Here is a 12352-nt window from a genome sequence, read left to right as displayed (position 1 = left end):
GAGAGAGAGAGAGAGAGAGAGAGAGAGAGAGAGAGAGAGAGAGAGAGAGAGAGAAAGAGAGAGAAGAGAAGAGAACACACAAAGACGAGACAAAGAGGCACATTAAGACAGAGAGAAAGACCAAGAGACAAGGTGGGAGCGAGGCAAAAAGATAAAGACAGAAAGAAGCAGTGAGAAAAATAGCAGAAAGAAACAGAAAAAGAAAATGAGAGAGACAGATAAAAAATTTTAGAGACAAAATCAGAGAGAAAAAGAGAATGAAAGAAAGAGACAGAAATGATGAAATCATTTCAATTGAGATAATATGATAAAAGATAATATAATCATTTAAATTAAGTGATAATAATATAATAAAAGATAAAATCACAAAGAAACAGAAATAGAAAAAGAGAATGAAAAAGATAGAAGAGAGACACACAAAGAGACACATTGAGAAAGACAAGAGAGACAAAAGAGACAAGGTGGGAGTGAGACAGAGAAAGAGATAAAGACAGAAAGTAGCAGTAAGATAAATACCAGAGAAAAATAGAGACACAGAAAAAAGAATGAGGGAGACAGACAGATAGAGGCAAAGAAATTTAGAGATAAAATCAGAAAGACAAAAAGAAGATGAGAGAAACAGAGACAGAGAGAAATATAAGTTAAATCATAAAGATAAAGAGAAACAGAAAAAGAGTATGAGACATACAGAGAAAGACAAAGTGACAGAGAGAATAATACAGAGAAAATCAGAGAAACAGAGAAAAAGAGAATCAGAGAGATAGAGGCAGAAATGTAGAAATAAAATCAGAAACAGAAATGGAGAAAGAACAAGAGAGATGGAAAGACAGAGACAAAGAAAGAAATATATAGAGAAAAGAGGAACAGAAAGAGAATCAGAGAGAGGGGGGGGATTGAAAGAGATTGAGAGAGAGATGGAGAAAGAAAATAATGGAATGAGATAGATTCAGAGCATGAGAGAAATTTAGAGACAGAGAATAGCACTGATATAGAAAAAGAAAACAAGGCTCAAATAGAGCAAGAGATAGCGATAGTCTCACACCCAAACACACATAGACACACTGAGATGACCATAAGATAGGGAACTAGGGAGTGAGAGAAGAGACCATTATGGAGGAAAATATGCAAAGGAAAGAGACAGCCAGCAAGTGTACTAGAAGCCAAAGAGGTGTCATAGTGGTTAGAGCACTCTGCTGGGAGTTGAGTCATTGAACTGAAATCCCTTATCAGCTGCTGACAAGCTCCATTACTGTGGAGAAGTCATGTAACTACTGTCAGCCTCACTTTTCTCCTCAGTAAAATGATGGAGCTGGACTTGATGGTGTCTAATGACGCTTCAGCTCCACAATGCTGTTTCCAGAAAGAAAAGATTGTCCCCTTGGGACTGAGGCAGGAGAAGAGTAAATAGGGCATGCAGGAGGAGAGTGAGACCAGTGGGAAGGGGAGTAGAAGAAAAATTTCTCAGTGGACTTGGAAGTCCTGGGTTCAAAACCTACTTCTCATTTTAAAAAAATGTTTGAGCCCAGGCAATTCATTTAGAGTGTCCAAGCCTCTGTCTGCTATGATACTATAATAAGGAGCTGGACTCAGGGGCCCCTAAGGTTCCTTCCAGCTCTCAATCGGTGATCATATTGACGATAAAGAGGAAGAGAAAAGATCACTGATTAATGAATAGGAATTAGAGCAAGGAAGAAAAAGCTTTGAAGGAAGAAGGAGAGAAAGGCAGAAGTAAACTGAAAGAAGAAAGGGGACTAAGCAGAGAGAAAGAGAAAGAAAAGTCTAGACAGAAAAAGAAAAGACCCCTTATTACTAGATGGGAATAGGAGCAAGGAAAGGAAAGCTTTTGAGGGGGATAGAGAGAGAAGAAGAAGATGGAAGGAATGAGGGAGAGGGTGAGAGAATAAAAGAAAGATGGGGGAGAGAAACATAGAAAGATATAGAGATAAAATCAGTGAGAAACAGACAGAAAAAAAGAGAGAGATGAAGGTAGAAAGAGACAGAGAAATAGATAAAATTAGAGAGAAACAGAAAAATTGAACCACAGAGAGAGAGAGAGAGAGACATACAGAGAGAGACAAAGTGAGGGAGAGAATTTCAGAGACAAAATCAGAGAGACAGAAAAAGAAAACTAGAAACAGACAACAGAAAGAAATATAGAGATAAAATCAGAGAAAAACAGACAGAAAAAGAAAATCAGAGAGAGAGAGAGAGAGAGAGACATGCAAGATAGAGACAGAGAAAAAATTAGAGACAAAAATCAGAGAAACTGAGACACATAAAGAGAACCAGAAAAAAAGAGAGGAGACAGACATATAGAGAGAGACAAAATGAGAGAGAGAACTATAGAGATAAAATCAAAGAAAAACAATAAAACAGAGACAGATAGAGACAAAGAAATATAGATAAAATCAGAGAGAAACAGAGACAGAAAAAGAATGAGGGGGATGTAGAGAAAGAGTCAGAGACACAGACAGACAGAAATTTAGAAATAAAATCAGAGAGAAACAGAAACAAAGTGACAGAGAGAACTGTACAGTAAAATCAAAGAGAAACAGACATAAAAAAGAATCAGAGAGATAGAGATAGAGACACAGAGACAGAGAAATATAGAGATAAAATCAGAGAAAGAGACAGAAAAAAGAATGAGACAGAGAAAGTGAGAGACAGACAGAGGCAGCGTCCGAGACCCAGAGAGGGAGAGATATAGACAGACTAGACACAGAGACAGGGATAAGGACAAAGAGAAAGAGAGACAGAGAAATATAGAGATGAAATCAAATAGAAACAAAAAGAGAATGAGAGATAGAAGTTTAGAGGTAAAATCAGATAGAAACAAATAGACAGAAAAAGAGTGGGAGAGACAGAGAGAGAGAGAGACATAGACACAGATAGAAGTAGAGGCAGAAGCAGAGAAAGAGGGATCGGGAGAGAGATAGCTAAGGGTCATAGTGTAGAGTCAGTCAGTCATTCAACAAGCATTTATTGAGCTTGTAATGTGTACCAGGGCAGTACGCTATGCCCTGGCAGTACAAATAAAAGGAAACAAATAGAATCTCTGCCCTCAGGGAAGTAGTTCCAGTGGTAGAAGCCAGCTAGTAAAGGAAGCTGAAAAGTGAGTGTGGCTCTGGGGAGGAGCGTAGTCAGTGTGGGGATAAGATGGAGATATTCCAAGTATATCCTGGCAGGAAAGGTAGAGGTGGAAGATAAAAAGAGTGAGGGAAAGAGAGAGGGTAAGACAGAGTGAAAGAAAGATCGGGGAGAGAAACATAGATAGAAATATAGAGATAAAACCAGAGAGAAAGAAAGAGACAGAAAAAAAGAATGAGAGAGAGAAAGAGAGATGAACATACCAGATAGAGACAGAAATTTAGAAATAAAATTAGACACAAAAAGACAACCAAAAAGAAAGAGACACAAACATTTTGAAAAAGTGGGAGAGAGAGCTCTAGAGATAAAATCAAAGACAGACAGTAAAAGAGAACCAAAGAGATAGAGACAGAGATAAAAAATATAGAGACAAAATCAGAGAAGCAGACAGAAAAAGAATAAGGGGGATGGAGAGATAGAGAGGCTGACAAAAGACACAGAGAAAGAGAACCAGAGAGAGACAGAGACAGAAACTTAGAGAGAAAATCAGAAATAGACAGAAAAAGAGAATCAGAGACAGAGACAGAGAGAAATATAGAAAATAAAATCAGAGAGAAACAGAGAAAGAAAAAGAGAACCAGAAAAAGAGATAGATAAATATATAGAGAGAAAAAGTACCAGAGAGAACTTTATAATAAAATCAAAGAGAAACAGATAGACAGAAAAATAGAACCAGAAGAGATAAAGACAGAGACAAAGAAATATAGAGATAAAGTCAGAGAGAAACAGAAACAGAAAAAGAGGACCAGAAAGAAAGAGAGAAAAAGATAAAGACAGACAGACAGACCTACAGAGAGAAACAAAGTGTGAGAGAGAATTATGGAAATAAAGAGAAGCAGAGACGTAGAAAAGAGAAGCAGAAAGACAGACAGACAGGGACAAAGACAAACAGAGATAGACAGGGACAGAGATACAGAAAGAAATATAGAGATAAAATCAGAGAGAAACAGAGAGACAGAAAAATAATGAAAGAGACAGACAGAAATAAAGAGGTAAATCAGAGAGAAACAGAGAAACAGAAAAAGAGAACCAGAGATAGGTAGACAAGAGACAGAGAAATATATAGATGAAATCAAAGAGAGAGAGACAGAAAAAAACAAGGGGGAGGGAGAGACAGACAGATAGAAAAAGGCAAATGAAATGAGACAAAGACAGAAGTTTAGAGATAAAATCAGAGAGAAACAGAAACAGAAAGATAGAGATAGATATACATACATAGAGAGACAAAGTGATAGAGAACTATACAGATAAAATCAAAGAGAATCAAAGAGACAGACATATAGAGAGGGACAAAGTGAGAGAGAGAACTATAGAAATAAAGTCAAAGAGAAACAGAGATACAGAAAAAGTGAAACACACACAGAGAGAGGGAGATAAATAGAGATAAAATCAGAAAAATAGAATGAGAGAGATAGAAAGACAGAGACAGAGAAATTTAGAGAAAATCAGAGAGACAGAAAAAGAGAACAAAAGAAGCAGAAAGACAGAGATAGAAATATACAGATAAAATTAGAAATAGAGAAACCAAAAAAGAGAACTAGAATGAAAGAGACAGATAAACATAGAGAGAGATAACATGACTATTATACAGATGCAATCGTAGAGAAAAAAGAGACAGAAAAACAAAACCAGAGAGAAAGAGAAATAGAGAGAAAATCAGAGCGAAAAATAGAATGAGAGAGACAGATAGAAAGACAGAGACAGAGAAATAAACAGATAAAATCAGGAACAGAGAAACTGAAAAAGTGAACTAGAATAAGAGTGACAAATAGACATAGAAAGAGACAAAGTGACAGAGAACTATACAGATACAATCATAGAGTAAAAGATGGAAAAAGAAAACAGAGAGACAGACAGAAATAGAGATAGAGTGACAAAGACAGAGAAATATAGAGATAAAGTCAGAGAGAAACAGAGAGACAGAAAAAAGAACAAGAGAAAAAGATGGAGAAAGACAAAGAGAGAGACACACAGAGAGAAATATAGAGATAAAATTAGAGAGAAACAGAGAAACAGAAAAAGAGAACCAGAAAGAGAGGAAAAGATAAAGGAAGACAGATAGACCTACAGAGAGACAAAGTGAGAGAGAGAACTATAGAGATGAATTCAAAGAGATACAGAAAAAAAGAAGCAGACAGACAGAAATGTAGATATAAAATCCGAGAAAAAAGACAGAAAAAGAATCAGAGAGAAGGAGACAGACCAGAGACAGAGAAATTTAAAGATAAAATCAGAGAATCAGAGACAGAAAAAAAAGAGAATGAGAGAGACAGAGATAAAGAAATTTAGAGATAAATCAGAGAGAAACAGAAAAAGAGAATGATAGAGACAGAGAGGAAGATAGAGAACAAAATCAAAGAGAAACAAAGAAAAAGAGAACCAGGGAAAGACAGAAACAGAGAAATATAGAGATAAAAATCAGAGAGAGATTTTAAGATAAAATTAGAGAGAAACAAGAGAACCAGAAAGAGACACATACAGAGAGATACAAAGTGATGGAGAGAATTATAGAGATGAAATCAGAGAGAAACAGAAAGACAGAAAAAGAGAATCAGAGAGAGACAGAGACAGAGACAGATGTATGGAGATAAAATCAGAAACAGAGAGACAGAAGAAAAAGAACGAGAGAGAGACACACTCAGAGACAGAAACATATAGATAAAATCAGAGAGAAACAGAGAGACAAAAAGAAAACCAGAAAGACAGACAAACAGACACAAATGTATGGAGATAAAATCAGAAAAAAAGGGATAGAAAAAGAAAGAGAGAGACATAGAAAGAGAAATTTAGAGAACATCAGAAAGAAATCCATTTTGTTTTCTTTCTCATTTTTGTTTCATTTTTGATCTGATTTTTCTTGTGCAGAAAGATAAGTGTATAAATATATATGTGTATATATATATATAATGGATTTAATTTATATTTTAGCAGTTTAATATATATTGGATTACATGCCATCTAGGAAAGGTGGTGGGGGAAAGGGGGAGAAAATTTGGAAACAAGGTTTTACAAGTATTAATGTTGAAAAAGTATCCATACATATGTTTTGAAAGTAGAAAAGCTTTAGTTGAAAAAAAAAGAAAATCAGACAGAAAGAGAGACAGAAAGAGACAAAGAGACAGAGGGATAGATACAAAGTCAGAGAAAGAGAAATATAGAGATAAAATCAAAGAGAAACAGCAAAACAAAAAGAGAACCAGAAAGAGAGAGATGGGGAGAGACAGACATATAGAATGAAACAAAGTGACAGAGACACCTATACAGAAAAGATCAAAGAGAAATAGACAGAAAAAGAGAATGAGAGAGACAAATACAGAGAGACAGTGAAAGAGAAAACTATAGACATAAAGTAAAAGAGAAACAGGGGAAAAGAAAAATAATGAGAGAGAGACAGAAATAGAGATAAAATCAGAGAGAAACAGACAGAAAAAGAGAAACAGTAAGAGAGAAAGATAGACAGACAGACATACAGAGAAAGTGAGAGAAAACTATAGAGATAAAGTAAAAGAGAAAGAGAAAGATAATGAGAGAGACAGAAATATAGAGATAAAATTAGAGAGAAATAGACTGAAAAAGAGAATCAGAGAGAGACAGAAATGTAGAGATAAAATCAGAAACAGACAGGAAAAGAGAACGAGAGAGAGGAGAGAAGAGAAGAGAGGGGGAGAGAGCGGAAAAAGGTGGCAAGGTGTCGGAGGGCACAGCATTCAATTTGTATTTACAGTTTGAATTTAAATGCTGCCTTACATGCTGACAGCCTGATCCTAATGAAGACACTGTCAGCCGAGATTTCTCCTCCTTAAAACCATGGGGCTGGATTTGAGGATATCTAATGACAGTCCAACTCTGTGATGCTATGGGTACCAGTGAGAGAAAAGCGTGTCCCCTCGGGGCGAAAATAGTTAAAAGAAATCCTTTATGAGTGAGGAGAGCCCCAGAGAAGGCCTCCTGGAAAGGGGGATGGTAGAAGGAGTCTCCCAGAGCTGTGACTCAGTGAGCTCTTGCTGGAAGGCAGCATTACCTGACGCCAAATCCTGCCTGGCACAGCAGCCTTGCTTGCTGCTGCTCAGTCATTTCAGTCCTGTCTGACTCTCTGTGACCCCATCTGGGGTTTTCCTGACAGAGGTGCTAGGGTGCCGGGCAGGCCACTTAAACTATCCAAGCCTCACGTGCCTGTGCTCTGCAGTGCTATGGTTGGAGTCCATGCCCCCAAAAGATGCCTTGCAGCTTCTATCTCTGTTAATATGGGAGATAAAGGCCACATATTGTTCATTGGGATTCCAAATAAGACTCTAGGGTTTTAGGAGGGCAGAGATATGTAGGAAGAAGCAGAAAGGAGGAGAAGGCTAGTGGCATAGGATGGGAATGGGGGTTAGAATTAGGGAGACAAAGCCGGAAGGGGAGAAAGAGGGACAGAGAAATGATGTGGAATGAGGAAAAAAGACCTCTTGGTAATTGGCAAGGGAGCATGGAAGAGTCAGAGATAGGGAGGTGAGAGACAGAGGCAGAAAGTGAGGGAGAGACAGCGAGGGACAGCTTCAGTGGGGGCTGGGAGAGAGCCAGCTAACGGTCTAGAGTGAGTCAGATATCCAGCCAGCATCTATTGAGCTGGTAAAATGTACCAGGCGGTACACTATGCCCTGGGAATACAAATGTGAGGAGACAAAAATAGAATCTCCGCTCTCAGGGAAGTAATTGCAGTGGTGGAAGCTAGCTCAGGAAAGGAAGCTGACAATTGAGTGTGGCTGTGGGGGAGGAGCGGAGCCAGCGAGGGAACAAGATGGAGATATTCCAAGTCTATCCTGGCAGGAGAGGGAGAGCTAGGGGCCATGGGAGGATCCATCCATTCAGAGAGAGATGGTTCTTCTGAGGAGTAAATTCTAGGTCAGAAGAGGTTTTCTAGGAAGAAGAGGCTCCTGGGGCCTGATGAGAAATCAAGAGCCCTAGAATTTGGATTCATAATACCTGAGTTCAAATCCTGCCTCAGATAGGTTACGAAGCAAGGTATTTAATCTCTCCTGGACAGGATTTCCTCCTCTGAAGAATGGTGCCTCTCAGTTGGATGGATGGGCTGTAGCTTCCTTCCAGTTCAATATGAAGGATGGATGAAGGCAATAGAACTGCCTTGTGATTCTGGAGACAGGAGATAGTTAGACATTGAGGAAATAGATCATTCAACAGACATTCTTCATGATCATTTGATATGTAGCAACTCACTTAGAATATTTATGTCTCTATTTCTTTTCTTATAATTAAATTGAATTGGACTCAATGTCCCCTAAGGTTCTTTCCAGCTCTAAATATATGATGACCAGGGTGATATAGAGAATAAGAAAAGACTCAGTAGTAGTGGGTAGGAATGAGAGCAAAAGAAAACATATACGTAGGAAGGGGAAAGGAAGAAAGGGAGAGGGAAAGAGGGAGAAGAAGAGAGAAAGAGAGAGAAACAGAAAGATAGAGAGACTGATAAAAAGAGAGACAGAGAGAATGGCAGTGAAATAGTTGTAGAAAACCAGACCTAGAGAAAGATACAGGAATCTAGATACACAAGACAGGCAGAGTGAAAGACACAGAAAGGGAGAAACAGAATTATATGATAATGATAAAGGGAGTGAGGAAAGAGACCCTCATTCTCAGAAAATGAGGAATAGAATAGATGAACACAGATGAGGTAGAGCTGTAAAGAGGAGGGATCACATAATGGAAGGGCAAGTCAGCCTAGGGCTTACAGTCGACCAATATGGAATTGACACTTTGATTTTATGTCCTACCCCAGCTGCTCACAAGGTATGTTACTCTAGAGTAGGCTCTTAAGCATAGTCAGCTTCAGTTTTTTGTTTAGTAAAATTGTGGGGCTGGACTTGACAGCATCTAATGATTCTGAAGCTTAATGACCTTATTGGTACTGGAGAGAGCAAAGACAGCCCTTGGGGTAGGAAAAGAAAGTTCAAGTTCGAGGGTGAAGAGAGTTATAGAGAAGGGATACTGAGGACAATGGCATGGGCTACTAGCTCACAGAGCCGTGTCCCTCAGTGTTTGGATCTTTGAAGTCTTGGACACCAGAGTTTAAATTCTACATCACATTCTTTAGAATTACTTGATGGGTGAAAATTCACATAGAGTGTTTAAATCTCTATTTCTTCTGTTATCATTAAATCGAGTTGGACTTAATGGTGCCCAAAGTTCCTTCCAGCTCTAAATCAAAGAGAGTATTGGTGATAGAATAACAAAAGACCCATTGTGATTGAGTTGAAATGAGATCAAAGGACAAAAAACTTTTAAGGACGAAGGAGAGATGAAGAGAGCAAGGGTGAAAAAGAATGGACAACTTGGAGAAAGAGAGAGACACAGAGAAAAAGAAAGAGACTGACTGACGGAGGCAGAGACAGAAAAATGTAGAGAGAAATGCAGAGGGATGCAGAGAGACAGAAGTAGAGAAACAGAGAAAGAGAACCACTTGATAATGGACAAAGAAATAAAAGAGGATCACATTTTGGAAGGCAGTGAGCAAATGAGCAAAGAGATGAAAATATGTAAAGGGACAGGACCCCTGGGAAATGTGTAGCAAAGCAGCCAGGGGTCCTAGTGGTTAAAGCATTATACTAGCAGTTTATTGTTTGAGTTTCAATCCACATCAGGAGGTGATAGTAAAGAGAAGGAGAAGAAAAGGGAGGAAGGAGAGACAGAGACAGGAGCCAGAGATAGAGAGAGAAGGAGCACTGTGAAGAGGGTGAACAATCGAGGCAGGAGACCCCAAGTGAGGAAGAGATGAAAAGGTAAAGCCTCCCCTAGAAGGGAGGCTGACAATGATGGAAAGACCTCTGAGCTTGGAGTTAAGATATTGGAGTTGGAAACTTGGTGCTTAATGTGTGATGCTGGGCAATTCCTATTGCCTTTTTCAACCTCAGTTTCCTCCTGTGTAAATGATGGCACCAGCCATGGTGGCCTTTAAAGTCTCTCTGGCTCCATGAGCTTCTAGATGGGGGAGAGAAAGGAAAGCTCACTGAGGACTGAAATAATGAGAGAGTGATGCTTTAGAGAAAAGAGTATAGAGGGACAGGACCACTGGGAATGGCCTTTTAGGGGCCATTTGTGGAGACTATAGAGAGCAAAGTCTCCGTGTATATAAAAACCTGTTCCTGGGGGTCAGTATGATCTGAGTCCAAAGGTTCTTCACACATTGTTACTGGGTGTGTGACCCTGGGCAAGCCCCTCAGTGTCCGAGCCTTCTTTTTCTTCTGCTCTGCAGTGCTAGGCTTGGACTCGGTGACCTGTAAGGTTTCTTCCAGCTCTGAGTCTCTGATGATATTGGTTATAATGAGAAAAGGAAGAGAGCAGGTCCTGAGTGTGAGAGAGAACAAGGCAAAGGCTTCTGAGGAGAAGAGAGAGACAAAGGGAAGGGATTGGCGAGCCCGGGGAAAGGCGGACTGAGAGGGCCAGGAGAACTGGGGATGCGGGGATACTGAGTCAGAAGGGCAGGTTTCTCCAGACAGGGATAGTGAGAGACAGGGAGAAGAGAGGGAAGTTAGAGTTTTAGACCTGGGACGTGTCTGGGAGGCCGCTCAGGGCCATTGGACAGAGTCCTCTGGTGGAAGGAGAACTACTGGAGTTTGCATCTGAACTCAGCTGGGGCAAAGTTGTTTGATCCTGGGCAAGTCACTTCACTTACCTTAGCCACAGTTTTCTCTTCTGTCAAATGCTGGTGTTGCACTCGATGATCTCCCATCGTCCTGCGGCCGCATGGCGCCGTGAGGGTCAGAGGGCAAGGAAGCCCTGGCACTGATGCCGTGTGTGTGTGTGTGTTGGAATGAGAACCACAGTCCTCTGGCCACCTCTTGATGGCCTAAAATGTAGAAATCCCCCAGCTCCCTGGGAGAATCCCCTATCCCCCTACAAGGACAGGGTCAACGTCTTACCCACCGTGGTGACAAGGACTTGCTGTCCTTGGATAAGAGGCCATGCATTTTTGTCCAAAATGGCTCCATTTTAATATTTTTAGTAAATTTATTATTTATTTTGATTTTAATAAAATTGGGTCCTTCCCCTTATCTCCTGTCCTTGAATACAGAGTGTATTCATCTTAATGAATGTAAGAAACATTCATTAAGTACCTACCTCATGTCAGGCCCATGTTAAACCCAGGAGATGGGAAGAAAGGAGAAAGGGGGCTCTTCAGGAGCTCCCAGTCTAAGACAACAAGCTGACAGCTATGGAGGAGCCTTGGTGAGAAGGGAGACCGCTGCAGGCATGGGGACAGCCACTGGTAATGGTGAGAGTCAGAAGATGGAGCGTGTTGTTCTGAGAAAAAGGAGGCCAGTGGCACTGCATTCCCTATATATTCTATTGGGGGAGTGTAAAGTGAAAGGAGACTGGAAAGGCTTTGAATGCCAAGCAGAGGAGTTTAGATCTCCTTCTGGAGGCTCTGGGGGTCACTGAGTCGTGGCCCTGATGGCTGAGCCGCTGAATGGAGGATGGAGTGGGGGAGGGTGACAATGGAGGCAGGAAGAGCAATAAAAAGGCTCTTTCAATCATATTGATGAGAGGATGAGGAACTGCCCAGAGTGGGGGCAGTGTCCCAGGACAGAAGTGGCACTTGTGAGGGTGTGCAGAAGGTAAAATGGATAGGCCTTGGAGACAGATAATAAATCCTTTGGTTTTCCTTCCAAATTGTCCCTTTTCCTCCATTGGTTCATTCCATTTATTCTCCCTCTCTCATAAAATGCATGGAGACTGCTCCTTATTACCACCATATTTTGAGTGCTTCAAAGGTTATATACCCCAATTTCTGCCTTGGAAAGCTGTATTTGTTTCTATTCATGGAGAACAGCCTTCCTTAGCAGGCTAGATGTAGTAGGCGTTGATCAAGGGTCATTGGCTTGTGGTTAAGTGCTGTGCTTCTTGCAAGAGGTTGAGAATGTTCCAAATGCTTGAAATTAGAAGGGAGATTAGTGTGGTTCACCCTGAGCTAGTGGAGTGATGGGATACCTGGGACTGCTGGAACGCGCACAAGGTAAGATTTTTGCTTACCTCACCGGCCTCCCATGGTAATGTCACTCTTCTACTCGTTGGGTGGTAAGAGTGGTTTTTATGCAGGTGTCTTTGGTCCAAAGGAGAGGAGAGTGAAACTTGCAGAAAGGGCGGTGAGTCAGGCGTTTGTTGGTTGTGGTGATGATTCAGGGGTTTGTTGGTTGTGGTGATGATTCAG

The 12352-nt window shown here is 40.4% G+C and overlaps 1 long non-coding RNA gene across 1 annotated transcript in view; it reads left to right on the top strand.

Moving 5' to 3' along the window:
- The window catches only part of LOC141548324 (uncharacterized), a 108746-nt gene that overhangs the window by 59033 nt on the left and 37361 nt on the right, over positions 1 to 12352 (top strand). Inside the window, exon 6 of the long non-coding RNA XR_012483895.1 lies at positions 1 to 12352. This exon is cut by the window's left edge and continues 38167 nt beyond it. This is a non-coding gene — a long non-coding RNA (uncharacterized LOC141548324).

The sequence above is a fragment of the Sminthopsis crassicaudata genome, chromosome X (assembly GCF_048593235.1).
Source record: "Sminthopsis crassicaudata isolate SCR6 chromosome X, ASM4859323v1, whole genome shotgun sequence".
Lineage (NCBI taxonomy): Eukaryota > Metazoa > Chordata > Mammalia > Dasyuromorphia > Dasyuridae > Sminthopsis > Sminthopsis crassicaudata.
This window is presented reverse-complemented; position numbering and strand designations above follow the sequence as displayed.